At 37.5% G+C, this 13,351-nt stretch overlaps 1 protein-coding gene and 1 pseudogene across 1 annotated transcript in view; both read right to left on the bottom strand.

Moving 5' to 3' along the window:
* Window positions 1–13,351, bottom strand: part of PPM1E (protein phosphatase, Mg2+/Mn2+ dependent 1E) — a 212,028-nt gene that overhangs the window by 166,145 nt on the left and 32,532 nt on the right. The window lies entirely within an intron of this gene.
* On the bottom strand, window positions 5,002–6,257 carry LOC138153616 (small ribosomal subunit protein eS6-like; annotated as a pseudogene).

Raw genomic sequence — 13,351 nt, 5'->3', positions numbered from 1 at the left:
CATTATGTGAGGTAATTTCCCCTAAACTTCCTTTCCCTTCACCCTCTAGCACATTTCCTTCTCCCTTTCCTTCTCTTAAGATCATCAAAGACATAAAAGAACAATTAGAACCCCTGCATAACTTCTCATGATTATAAGGTTGGGGGAAGGGAAAAAGGGAGGGAGGAAGGGAGAGAGGGGGGAAGAGAGAGAAAGAGAGAGAGAGGGAGGGAAGGACAGAGAATAAATAGATGAATAGATGGATGGATGGATGGAGGGAGGGAGGGATGGATGGATGGATAGATAGACAGATAGATGCAGCTAGGTGCTGACTCTGGAGTCAAGAGGATCTGAGTTCAAATCCAGCCTCAGAAACGTACTAACTGTGTGACCATGGACAAGTCACTTAATCCTGTTTGTCTCAGTTTCCTCATCTGTAATAAAATGAGCTGGAGAAGGAAATGGCAAACCACTCCAGTATCTTTGCCAAGAAAACCCCAAATAGGGTCTTGAACAGTTGGGCATAACTAATTAACAAAACAACAACACTCACACTCACATATGTGTGTATATGTATATATACATATATATACACACATACATATACATACATATGTAATCTTCCCCATTAGAATTTAAGTAGTTTATGCTTAATTCTTTATTATTGTTTGTTCATGTTTATTTTTTACGTTCTTCAAATTCTATTAAACTTTAAAGTTTCTACATAGCTCTTTTCATTAAAAATGGTTGGGAAGTTTTCTATTTCGTTACAGATAGATATTAGAAATAAAAATATTTCTATTTTTCCCCCTGGAGGATTATATTGAGTTTTGCTGGTTAAGTTATTCTTTTTTTTTTTTTGGAGGGGGGAGGGCAGGGCAATTGGGGTTAAGTGACTTGCCCAAAGTCACAAAGCTAATAAATTGTTAAGTGTCTGAGGCTGGATTTGAACTCAGGTGTTCCTAACTCCAGGGCCAGTGCTCTATTCACTGTGCCAACTATTTGCCCCTCTGCACACTGCTGAAGAGAATATCTGGGCATATCCTAGTGATACTTTCTTGAGATACTGAGTGTTATGTTATTCTAAGGTTTTAGGGAGAGCTCAAGCTAGGAACCTTCACACTTTCTGGGCTCCTAAAGTGGTCTGATCCAAGGCAAAGTCAGATTGTTGCCCACTTTGTCTGAGTTCTGCAAGTTTTTTACCTTCGTTTGGATCTGAGCAACAGCAGACACCACCACCATCACACAGCTAGGAAGCTCTGCTGGTTCTGAGTAAAGAACTATAGGCTCCTCTTTGGTCTAGGATTACTGCCTTGGCTATTCCTTTGTAAGCTTTAGCCTGGGCTAGAAACTGGAGTAACTGAGGTTGGAGTGAGGCTGCTACTGTTTAATTCTGAAGTTGCTCCTTTCAACCTAGGACCTGCAGCAGCTCCTTTCCTCCAAATGCCACCCCTGGATGCATGTTCCCTTCTGCCGTCTATCCTGAATCTGTGACCCAGAAGTTGGTAGGAGGTGACAAAGCTCCCAGTTGGCACGTGTGCCCATGTGGAGCCCCAGTACAGGTCTCGAGATGCCCTGGTATACGTCTGAGGCCTTCTCTTGCCCTGCTGTATCAGCTTTCCGTGCATGTTGGAGTGTTGCATGCATGGTGTTCTCCTAGCCAGATCTCATTCCCAGGGTCCACAGACCTCTCTGTTTGCCTTCCTATGCCAATGTGGGCTGGAAAAATTACTCAGTGACCTCTTCTTTAATTTCCCTGTCAGGATTTGGTCTGATATATTTTCTAGATCTGCTTAAAGTTTGTTTGTCTTTTTCTGGGAAGCTTGACTTAATACTGCTCTACCATCTTACTTCTGCCTTCCTATATTAAAGAATAAGAGAAGGAAGACTCAGCCATGGGACCACAATAATGATTGATAATAGAAGGAGAAGGAAAATTGAAACTATCTATTGTTTTGAAAGCCCAAAGGAGTGAAAATGTACAGAAATAAGTGGTTAATGATATCAAATTCTGCAAAGATATTGAAGGTGAAGAACTAGGAGAGGGATCATTCAACCACTTCAACAATTAGCATCTTGCTCCAATACAGATAATAACAATAATAATAACTTACATCTATATAATGCGTAAAGTTTTCAAAGTGCTTTCCTCAGAACAATTCAATGAAGCAGGAAGCACACATATATTATCCCTATTTTACACGAGGAAACTGAGGATCAGAGAAATTAGGTAACTTGCCCCAAATCATATTTATAGTAAGGACAGAGCTGGAACTGAAAGTTTCTCCCTCAAACTCCATGTGACACTTTATTTTATAACTTTCCAATGTGATTTTTGTGTTATATTATGTCTTATCCCCTTCCTAAACTATAAGCTCCTTGAGGACAGGGACCAAGTCTAATCTAACCTTTGTATATCCTTCAGTACTACTACAGTGACCTGTACACTGTAAAAACAAAATAAACATTTGTTGTATTATGTATGCTAGAAGAGGCTGTTTCTGTGCTTTCTACCTTGATACTCCATGGAATGCTATGTTAGTATTAAAATTCTCAGTCAGCTCTGAGGAAGTTGTTTAAGTCTGCCTATAAGCATCAAAGAAAGAAAGTTTATATAATTCATTGTGAAGAATGTAAAATTAGAAACTCAAGCCAATGCTTGCATAAAGAACTGGCATTTTCATTCTTCGAAGCTAACGGTTGTAATCTGTGAAAGTGGCAAAAGACTTCCATCTCATTAGCATTTCAAAGAATCTATATGCTGATATTTGTTTTTTAAAAACATAATTTTTCTGAGTTAATTTGTATAAATCTGCTTTCTTTTCTTCCGTTTCAGGCTACAGTGGTAATTATCAGTCAGTAGTAATTACTTCAAAGACTACATTTATTCAATCTATAATTGAAAAGCTACTAACAGCTAAGCACTAATAACTGAATATACATTATAATAGCACTTTAAGATTCCCAGATGAGAGATACTAATTTGTTATCATATAAGTTTTTATACTACCTAAATCATCTGTAATCTAAAGTCTTAGGTAAAAGTCTAAGATACTAAAACCTTACTTCTTAGATCAAACCTTAGATATTAAAAATAATGACAGATTTTGGTATTAAAGAAGATTTCAAATTAATTTACCATTTTCTTTACTATTGTGGCACTTATCTATTAAGGCATTTAGAGGTCTATGGAGACTTCAACAAGAAATAATTTCTGCATTTAGCGTAGGATGGTTGGAATGACAAGCTCAATGCAAATATAAGAAACTTGAAAAACTATTAATCTGTGAACTCTCACAGATGACAGAGTAATGAATGGTTATACTCACAGGGTAAGCATAGAGCCAGTCTTAAAATAGGAACCATTTAAAAAGCACTTTTTTAAAGAATATAAACTGAAAAATTATAATCTACTATATGTATATTCAAGGGGCTCCTATATGTATCAGCAATGCAATATTCACAATGCCTACAGCAACTATAAATATGCTGATGTGGTTAATCACAAAATATACCAGGCTCTCTACATGGGGGACAAAGCTAGAAAATTTATTAAAACACCAGAAAACTGAGTCCCAAAACCAGGAAGTCAAAGCCATCATAGTAGTTACAAAATTGGCACACATAGATAATGTAGTAAGCACCCACATTCTCAAGCCTTTAAAACAAAGGTCCTCCTCTCCCCACTCACAACAACTACTCAGCGTCTAGGAAGCATGCTCCCAGCAGCTCTGGCCCCCCACAGTTCCGGTCCCTGGCAGTCCTTAGCAGAAATTCTAGTTGGCTCAAAAAAAGGGGGTTCGCGCCTCCACCTCCACCTCAGCCACTACCAATGCTGCTGCCTCTGCTGGCTGCTGCAGTTGCCGCTGCCAGTCACCGAAGGAACTCTAGCTTGGCTTCCACTTCCTCTTGCCCCACCCCTTCCTGCTACATCAGCAAGTCCAACGGAGCATGGAAGATCTTTAAATCCCATAACCCTTACATTTGGCCCCAAGATCTTTCATGTCCCTTACTTGGCAAAAATACATTAGGAATAACTGGTGTCAACAGAATTTCACAACAATATAACAAGGATAGCACACAATAAACACAGAAAACAATATTTTAGGGTGGGGCTTGAGCACAAGCTCCCCATCATTCCCCCCCTCAACAAATGGGGTCCCTGGGATTGTAAATTTTTAAGATCTTTCCTGCCCCCAGGTTAAGTGCACCTGTGGGGAGCCTGTGATGGGAGGCTTGTTTCCCAGGAGATACTTTGTGATTGGGCAGTGGGTCAAGAAGGTTGTTACATTCTCTGAGCCAGGAGAAGGCTATATAAGCCCTGATGTGAGGCTTTGCTTTGGGGCTCACTTTGAGAAGTGTTATGTGATTTGACCAGATGAGACTCTGGGCAGCCGTTGTTGAGAGCCCCCCGGCTTTGAAAACCCAGATGTTGATGCTTCCCTCTCTGGAAACTGTGATTTGGTATGGATGTAATGGTTGGACAGTTTGGAGGCCTGTCTGCTGAAATGTTCTTGTAACTTATGCTTGTAACCTCTGCATACTCTGAAGTTCGGGGTGCTGACCTTTTTTGCCTGAACTAGGTAAACGATATATGTTTGATTGATTAAAGTAAGCTTGTTAACCCATTTTGAGTTGCTTTCCTTTATCAAAGCAGATCCAAGAACCTGTGTTGGCAGCCACCCTGGGGACACTGGGATGCTTGCCACTACACTATACCAAACACCTATGTTAACATTATTCCAAGACAGATCTCCCATTTATTATTGGATGATAGTGATTGCAAAAACTGTCTATTGATTGATTAGAATTGTGAATGTAATACATAATTGTGACTTAGCTTTTCAGAACATACCACCTAGCACAAAGCATTGAACATAACAGGTATTTAATAAATGCTTATTAAGTTAATATCACATAGGCCAGCCTAACAGATACTATTCTTGTTGTTCAATCATGTCCAACTCTCCATGACCCCATTTAGGGTTTTTTTTGGCACAGATACAGGGAGTGGTTTGCCATTTCCTTCTCTAGCTCATTTTACAGATAAGGAACTGAGGCAAACAAGGTTAAGTGACTTGCCTAGCATCACAGAGTTGATAAGCATCTGAGGACAGATCTAAACTCAGGAAGATGAGTCTTCCTGATTCCAAGCCAAGTATTCTATCCACTGGGTCACTTAGCTGCTCCTGATGGGCATGAGAATTCCCCAAAACCAAAGTTCCATACTAATAATATATTTTTAAAATAAGTTTCAATTCAACAAAGCTATTTTGAACTTTCTACTTCAATAACTATTATCTTAATAAAATATGAATCTTACTCTTAAAAAATTATAGAATGAAGACAGGGTTTTTTTCCAACTTGACAAAAGATATTTATTTCTAGCCCATTTTTAGAAACTTTATTTTTGACTGGATTCAGATTTCGAGGTGGAGGCTCTTAGGGAAGACAGATGACGTCTCTTAGCGATCTGTTCTTGTCATTTTTCTTTAGCCTCCTTCCTTCTCTTGGCCAAAAGCTTACCATATTCTGCTGCTTCTTCCTTGTTCTTCTGGGTACTGTTGCTTCTTCAAAACAATGCATCTACGTTGGTGTTGCAAAACACGAGGAGTCACCAGATGCTGAATTTTAGGAGCCTTAGTCCTGGGTTTCTTACCTTCCTTGTTGAGGGGTTTTCTCACAACATACTGTCGAACATCATTTTCTTTGGACAAGTTGAAAAGTTTTCAGATTCTGCTAGCTCTTTTGGGCCCCAGGCGACAAGGTACAGTTGTATCTGTCAGTCCTGGTATATCTTTCTCACCTTTCTTCACAATAACCAAGTTGAGGACACTCAGGTTGGCATCCACAATACAGCCCCTGACAGATTTATGTTTTCTTTCTCCAGTTCTTCTAGGGCGATAGCAAGAATGGCCGTTACTGAGCAGCGGGTAGACTCGTCCGTGAGCCAAAACATCCTGCTTCATGAGGAAGCCTTGCTTCACCGGACTTCTCAAGAGGTTAATGATGTAAAAAATGTTAAGAACCCCTATCTTTGGGATGGCTGTGCAAAGATGAAGCTCAACATCTCTTTCCCAGCCACTGGCTGTCAGAAACTCATTGAAGTTGATGATGAGAGAAAGCTGCGGATCTTTTATGAGAAACGGATGGCCACTGAAGTTTCTGCTGATGCTCTGGGTGATGAATGGAAGGGTTATGTGGTCCGAATCAGTGGTGGGAATGACAAACAAGGCTTCCTCATGAAGCAGGGTGTTTAGCAAATGTCTTGTTATCATTATTACACTTTAATGAATTCCTTCGATACATTCTGTGACTGTGATAAGCTTCTTGAGGCAAGGACTATTTCATTTTTTCCTTAGTATTCCTAGTTCTTTCACAGTGCCCAGTACATAATGGATGTCCATCAGTTATTAAGCACTTTTATGTGCCAGATATGGTGGCCCTGACCTCAAGGCGTTTATAGCCGTCTAATGAGAGAGACAATATGCAAAAAAAAAATATACATACAAAATATACATGGTGTGAATGTAAGGTTTTAATAAATGTTTGATGAATTGAATTAGATGATCTTTAAGGTCTCTTCCAAGTCAAGGCTAAAGATGAATGCCAATTTATGTTAGAGGAATGAGAAATTTTATCAATTATTTCCATTTTCAATAAACAAATTATTTTGTATTGTTGCAAACAACTTGTGAACTAACTATATGCCACTAGTAACTCAATCAATTTAATTGGGCTAACCTTTCTCAAGTGAGTGTATAAATCTTTGCATTAAATACAAACTAAATCAATATTTTTATATGTAAGCACCTCTTTTCAAAACATCAAGTATGACTTTTACTCATATTTAACCTTTGAACTCAGGTGTAAGCAAATTGGTAGCTAATTTCCTAGCCACTCTCTTGTGATGTGCCCATTAGGCCTCCTTGTGCATAATATACAGATTTATATAAACTCAATAGATGGCAATCCAGATTTGTCAGCAATAAATTAGGGGGTTGTTCTTCATTTCACAGAAGGATTAACCAAATGATTCCACTAAAAAGCAGGTTTCCATTGTATATTGCTTTATTTATAATAATCTAACATACAACATTTTAGGAATATAGTAATTCAACAAACACTTATTAAGTGCCAACTGTGCATCTTGCAAGGAACTAAGCTACAAAAAGGGGGAAATGACACTTGTCGTCAAAGAGTATACAGCTACTGCATAAACTTTTTGCATGTTCAGGATTAATCTAACATCTATCCTATTGTACTAGGGAAGCCTCAAGTCACAGAATGACTCCCTAATGTAAGAAGAGAACATATCATCTTAATTCATTGTGTATTCTTATTTTGTATCTCAAATCAATGATGGGCTTTAAAAAAGAAATTTTATTATTCTGAAAATGAGCTTTAAAAGTTTAGGTTCTTCTTTGTCTTTAAAATTATGAGATCTGTTGCTATGTTAATTAAAATATGCTATTTTCTTTAATTGTATATTTCAAATGAATCCAAATAGATGAGTACAATTTTATGGAGAAAGAGTAATAAATACTCAGGAGAGACAAACATTTTAGTGGTACTCACTGTCTTCTATTTCTTCCATCATCATTGTTATTTCCAGTATCATTCCACTTCTCCTTCTCCCTCCCAGAAAGCTATCCCATGTAACAAATAGTATTTTTCAGAGGGGAAAAATCATCACACCTGAGCAATATATTGGAAAAGTAACACAATTTGTGCATTGGGTAATATCTGTGGACTTTCTACCCCTGCAAAAGGGAGAGTTGGGTGTATTCTTTCATATCTCTTCATTCAAGTCCTATTTAATCTTTATAATTTTGTTACATTCACTTTTGACTTGAGGGTGTGTAGCTGTTCTTTCTACTTACATTGTTTCAGTTATGCTGTATATTGTTGTCTTGGCTCTGTTCACTTCACTTTACAACATTTCATGTAGGTCTTTCATATTTCTCTGTATTCATCACATCATTTCTTATAATACACTTATTTTGTTTCCAAGTCTTTGCTATCACAAAAAGTTCTGCTATAAATATTTTGTTGCATATGAGGACTTTCTTCTTATCAATGACTTCCTTGGGGTATAAGCCTAGCAGTGGAATTCCTGTACACAATGTAATCGATAACTGTGGCATCATGAAAGGTCTTCTTATATATAGAATGAATCAATTTGACCAATCCAAATTGTCTTCAACCTTTATGATGAAATTAGGAAATTAACATCTTTGGAACAGTGTTCCACAAGCTCCAGGTCAGAGGGTAATGGAAAGTTTTAAGGGGATACAAAAGCTAATAACCTATTAACAACAGCTTGGTGACTGTGAATTTGGTGCTTGTGAATTTGTAAGACAATGAAGCTGATCTGACCACCATTTCCTTAGGATTTTTTCCATACTCTCTTTCCTTCTGTTCTCATGTTGAGAAGTTAGACTTATAGACAGAGCTCCACTAGTTATTTTGTAAGCAATGCCTATAAAATGAACTGTAGGAATTTATTTCTGGAAGAGCAATAAGGGTAATGGGGGCAACAATAGCCTTTACTGGTTGTTGGGTTGAAAACCCTCTGTGAATCACTTATTTTAAAGAATAGACTAGCGTTCCCTTGAAGTTGACAAAGTGAGATAAATAAGAAATTACAAAACTAGATCAGTTATCTGTTATTTAAAGTGTTCCATGACTTGCCCCAAGGAAGATATTAAACAAACACCACCTTTTAGGAACAGAGAAATCTGATAGAAAATACTGTCCATATCCAGCCGGAGAATGTCTAGTCGTAGAGCAGACAGAAGATGGAGTTGGTGATGTGGGTATAGAAAACAGGGAACTTTTTCAACCCTTCCCAAGTGGAGTCTTCATCTGCAATTTGTACCATTTGATTGGAAATGTGTCTTAAAACATTATGTATATATACTACATGAGAAAAACAGGAGATAGCCTAGACTTGGAATCAGAGGACCTGGGTTTGAATTCTAGCTTTGCCAGTTACTACCTATTTAACTTGGGCAAGCCATTTAAGTTCACATGGCCTCAATTTCCTCTTTTGTAGTAGTTACAGTCTACAATAGAAGCCTTCGGTTAGCAGAAATCTAGTAGTAGCAACAAGGGCTGTGGTATCCAGAGATCCCTCTCTCTCCTTGTCAAAACAAAAGTGGAAAAAAAACCCAACCAAGTTCATACTCCTTGTGTTGCTCTGTCTGCACTCAAGTCAAACCCATACAATGAATCTCTTTGTCAACTCCGTGTCCCTGTGAACATTTCCTTCTGATAGCAAGTCAAGAGTTTCCATTTTGGACCAAAGAATTTCATTTCCCAGCATGCAATTTCCCCACATTACAGAGATACTACTGCTTACATGTAAAATTATGAAGTTGGAATAGATGACCTTTAATGACTTTTCCAACTCTAAATCCTATGGTCCTATAACTAGAACGATGAATTTTATTATAATCTCTGGTTCTTGCTGGGAGAATGACCTTTACTAAATATTGTATCTTGGTTTTTCCCTGCCTCAAAACTACTCATGAAGTCCTTGAAAATCCTTAGGAGACCAGTGTCATGTTAGACAAAGGTACTATTTTTAGAGTGTTTAAAAAGTACTAGGATATTACCTAACATAATGTTATTCACCTGCCAACTTTGACTTTATTGTAAAGGAAAAAAATACTACACAATAGGAATGTCGTGGTAACAAAATGTTTGTACCAATCATTCTGCTAAACATTTGAAAAGTTTAGAAAATAAGGAGTGTTACAGCAATATATCATAAAGATTATACATTATAATCAGGCTATATCAAGAATACAGGTCTGGCTCAATATTAGGAAAATTATAAATAAAACTAACCATATTAATAACAAAAACAATAAAAATCATATTTATTTCAATAGATTAAGAAAAATATTTTGACAAAATATAATACCTATTCCTGTTGAAAATACTAGAAAGCATAGGAATAAATGGAGTTTTTTCTTAAAATAATGAATAGTATCTGTCTTAATACAAGAGTAAATATTACTTGTAAAGGGAATAACTAAAGGGTCTTTCCAGTAAAATCAAAGGTGAAGCAAGGATATCCATTATCACCATTACTATTCAATATTGTACTAGAAATGCTAGCTGTAACATAAGACAAGAAAAAAGAAATTAAAGGAATAAATATAGGCAAAGAGGAGACAAAACTATTGTTTTTTGCAGATGATGTAATGATTTATTTAGAGAACCCTAGAGTCAATTAAAAGTTAAATTGAACAATTAACAACCTCAGCAAAATTGTAGGATATAAAATAAACCCAGACAAATCATCTGCATTTTAGTATATTACTAACAAAATCCACCAGAAACAGAGATAGGAAGAGAAAGTCCATTTAAAATAATTACAGACAGTATAAAATATTTTGGATTTTGCCTGACAAGACACATACAGGAACTTTTTGAACACAATAAAAAAAACATGCTTTATATAAATAAAAGCAGATCTAAACAAATGGAGGAAATATTAATTGCTCATGGGTAGGCCAAGCCAATATGCCAAAAAAAAAAAAACTACCTTAATTTATTTATTTGGTGCTCTACCAATCAAACTACTAAAAGGATCACTTTATAAAGCTAGATTTAAGAAAAAATGATACCAAAATTCATTTGGAGGGGAAAAAAGGGTAAGAATATCAGGAGAATCAATGAGTGACAGAATCTGGAACTGAAAAAATACCATAAAGTTGAATTTTTTTTAAAAAAGAAAAGAAAAGAAGACATGAAGGAAGGAAGCAAACAGCAATGGAAAAAAAAACCCAACCAACCAGTGAAGGAATATTAAGAGAAGAGAGACAAAAAAAGGGACCAGAAGTGATGCTCATGGGGGTCTATCTATTTAAGTCCATAGAGACTGAAAAGAGTAAGAAAGGTCACAAAAACATTAGGAGAACTATTTGGTCAGAAAAGCAAAAGCAAAAGCCAAACCCAAACATTAGAATTTAATCTCTCTTTCCTCTATCATATTTTCACAATGTTCAGGGGGTAAACAACAACTAAAATTATCTTGTGCTCTTTAGAATAAATATTTATTTTACTAAATTAAGAGTGAAAGAATATTTTGAATGAAACAAAGAATTCCACTCATTATCATATCTAGTCCAGTGTAAGGCTCCAAGTGATAGGCAGCTACGTGGCTCAGTGGATAGAGTGCCAGGCCTGGAGTAAAGAAGACTCATTTTCCTGAATTCAAATCCAGCCTGACACTTACTAGCTGTATGACCTTGGGCAAGTCACTTAACCCTGTTGGTCTCAGTTTCCTCATCTGTAAAATGAACTAGAGAAAGAAATGGCAAACCACTTCAGTATCTTTGCCAAGAAAACCCCAATATGGAGCACGAGGAGTCAGACACAACTGAAATAACTGAACAACAAAAACTTGAAGAATGGTGAGGGTTTTAAGAGAGAGAGACTACAAGGAAAGTGTATTCCTATCTTGGAGAATGACTGTGGAAATGCAGAGGCAGGAAAAACAAAGTAAAGTTTGGTTGGAGCACTGAGTGGGAGAAGGGGAGTATTGTGGAATAATATGTATTTCCAGATATAGGCAGGAGACAAATCACAGGTGTTAAGGCTAAATTTGTAATTTATCGTAGAGACAATAGGAAGCTGCTCAAGATTTTTGATCAGTGAAGTGACATAGTCAGACCAGTGACTTAGATTCTTCTGAATTTATTGCCTTCAGTTTGCCAAAACACTCTTAAATTCACTCTAGGAGACAAATGCATTAATTCATTCACTTGTTTTTGTTACATCATTTGTCTCTCCATTCAACAAACTATTTTCAGCTTTCTCATTGGCATGAAGTTACTTGTTTGTTCCTGGCATCCCTGATGCCACAGATAATGCTATATCTTCTTTCTTTCTTCTGGACTTCAGGCCCAACATTCTATCCACTATGATACCTAGCTTCCCCTTTCTCCAAGATACAGTGCAGGTACTACCTCCTCTGAGCCTTCCTTTGTCTCTCCCTACTTTCCTGCATTTAGCATTCTGTCATTCCTAAAATGTCCTGGTATTTACTTATTTGAATATATGTTATATCTCCCAGGAGACCAAGCTCAATGAGGGCAGTGACTGTTTTGTTTTTGTCTCTGTATATCCCCTGTGGCTACTGCAGTGCCTTATACAAAAGAAATGCTACTTGATTTTTTATTTCATTATTGAATCTGAATGGTTATTCATAACATATATAACAGAAACCTGAGATTGGCCAGAGAGGCTAGTCCTTATGAGAATGCACAGCATGTTTAGCTGATGCAATCCCCATGTGAACTTTGGAGCATTCACAAGGATTCTGGAACTGGTTACAGTCTACCAACCACACAGTGAAGAGAATCCTTTTGGTTTTAGCTGTGGAATCAGATTTGAGAAGCATTCAAAAGGCACTAACGACACAAAGGAAGGCCTTTTCCTCTTTCCTAGTGAGGCATCAAGGATGAAGCCCTTAGTGATCAGGGAGGCCTCAGGCATTTATCTTCCCACCAAGGCTACCACAGTGGGGTTCAAGAACCTGGCCTTGCTGTTGCTTCTCACTGTCACCATATTTACTCTTTCCTGCTTTCAGAAGGAGGAAACTGGAGGGGGTGCACAACCTTGAGAGCTTCAAAATGTCAGTAGAGCAAGCCACCAGGGAAGTCTGAGAGCTGGAGTTCAAGCCAGGATTTCCTAAAAGTGAAGTCCCAAGAGATCTTCCCTGACTGCTCCAGTGGTAGCAGAGATGACAATTTGTCCACTCATTGACCCGAAGTACGTATGGTGGGGCTAGTATTATGTAAAACCTACTTTAAGTTTGACCTTACACCCCCTAATGACCAAAGTATATAGAGGAGAGTGGGCCCCTAGGTGTTGGAAGAAAATAATTGTACTTCTGTTCTTGCTGTATCTGTGCACTAAATTTTTTGTTGTTCTCTTGTTTCAGTTGTGTCTGACTCTTGGTATTCCCATTTTGGATTTTTCTTGGCAAAGATACTAGAGTGGTTTACCATTTCCTTCTCCAGTTCATTTTAGAGATGAGGAACTGAGGTAAACAGGGTCACACTTGCCCTGACTTACCCAGGGTCACACATCTAGGAAATGTCTGAGGCCACATTTGAACTCAGGAAGATGAGTCTTCTTGACTTTAGACTCAGCAATCTATATACTGTTACTTAGCTGACCACACACCAAATATCCTTTTGTGAAAGATAATGAAGCTAATTGACTAAATGAACTAGGGTGCTAGTAACTGGCAGATAACAGTAGGGGGAATACACTGGAATGAGAACTCAAACTAATAGAATTATAGAAAGGACACCCCCATACCTTCAGGGTGGTGAATACTGAATGGATC

Source organism: Petaurus breviceps, unplaced genomic scaffold, assembly GCF_028583685.1.
Source record: "Petaurus breviceps papuanus isolate PSGF00001 unplaced genomic scaffold, PetGlider_PUasm1.0 91023, whole genome shotgun sequence".
Taxonomy (NCBI): Eukaryota; Metazoa; Chordata; class Mammalia; order Diprotodontia; family Petauridae; genus Petaurus; species Petaurus breviceps.
This window is presented reverse-complemented; position numbering and strand designations above follow the sequence as displayed.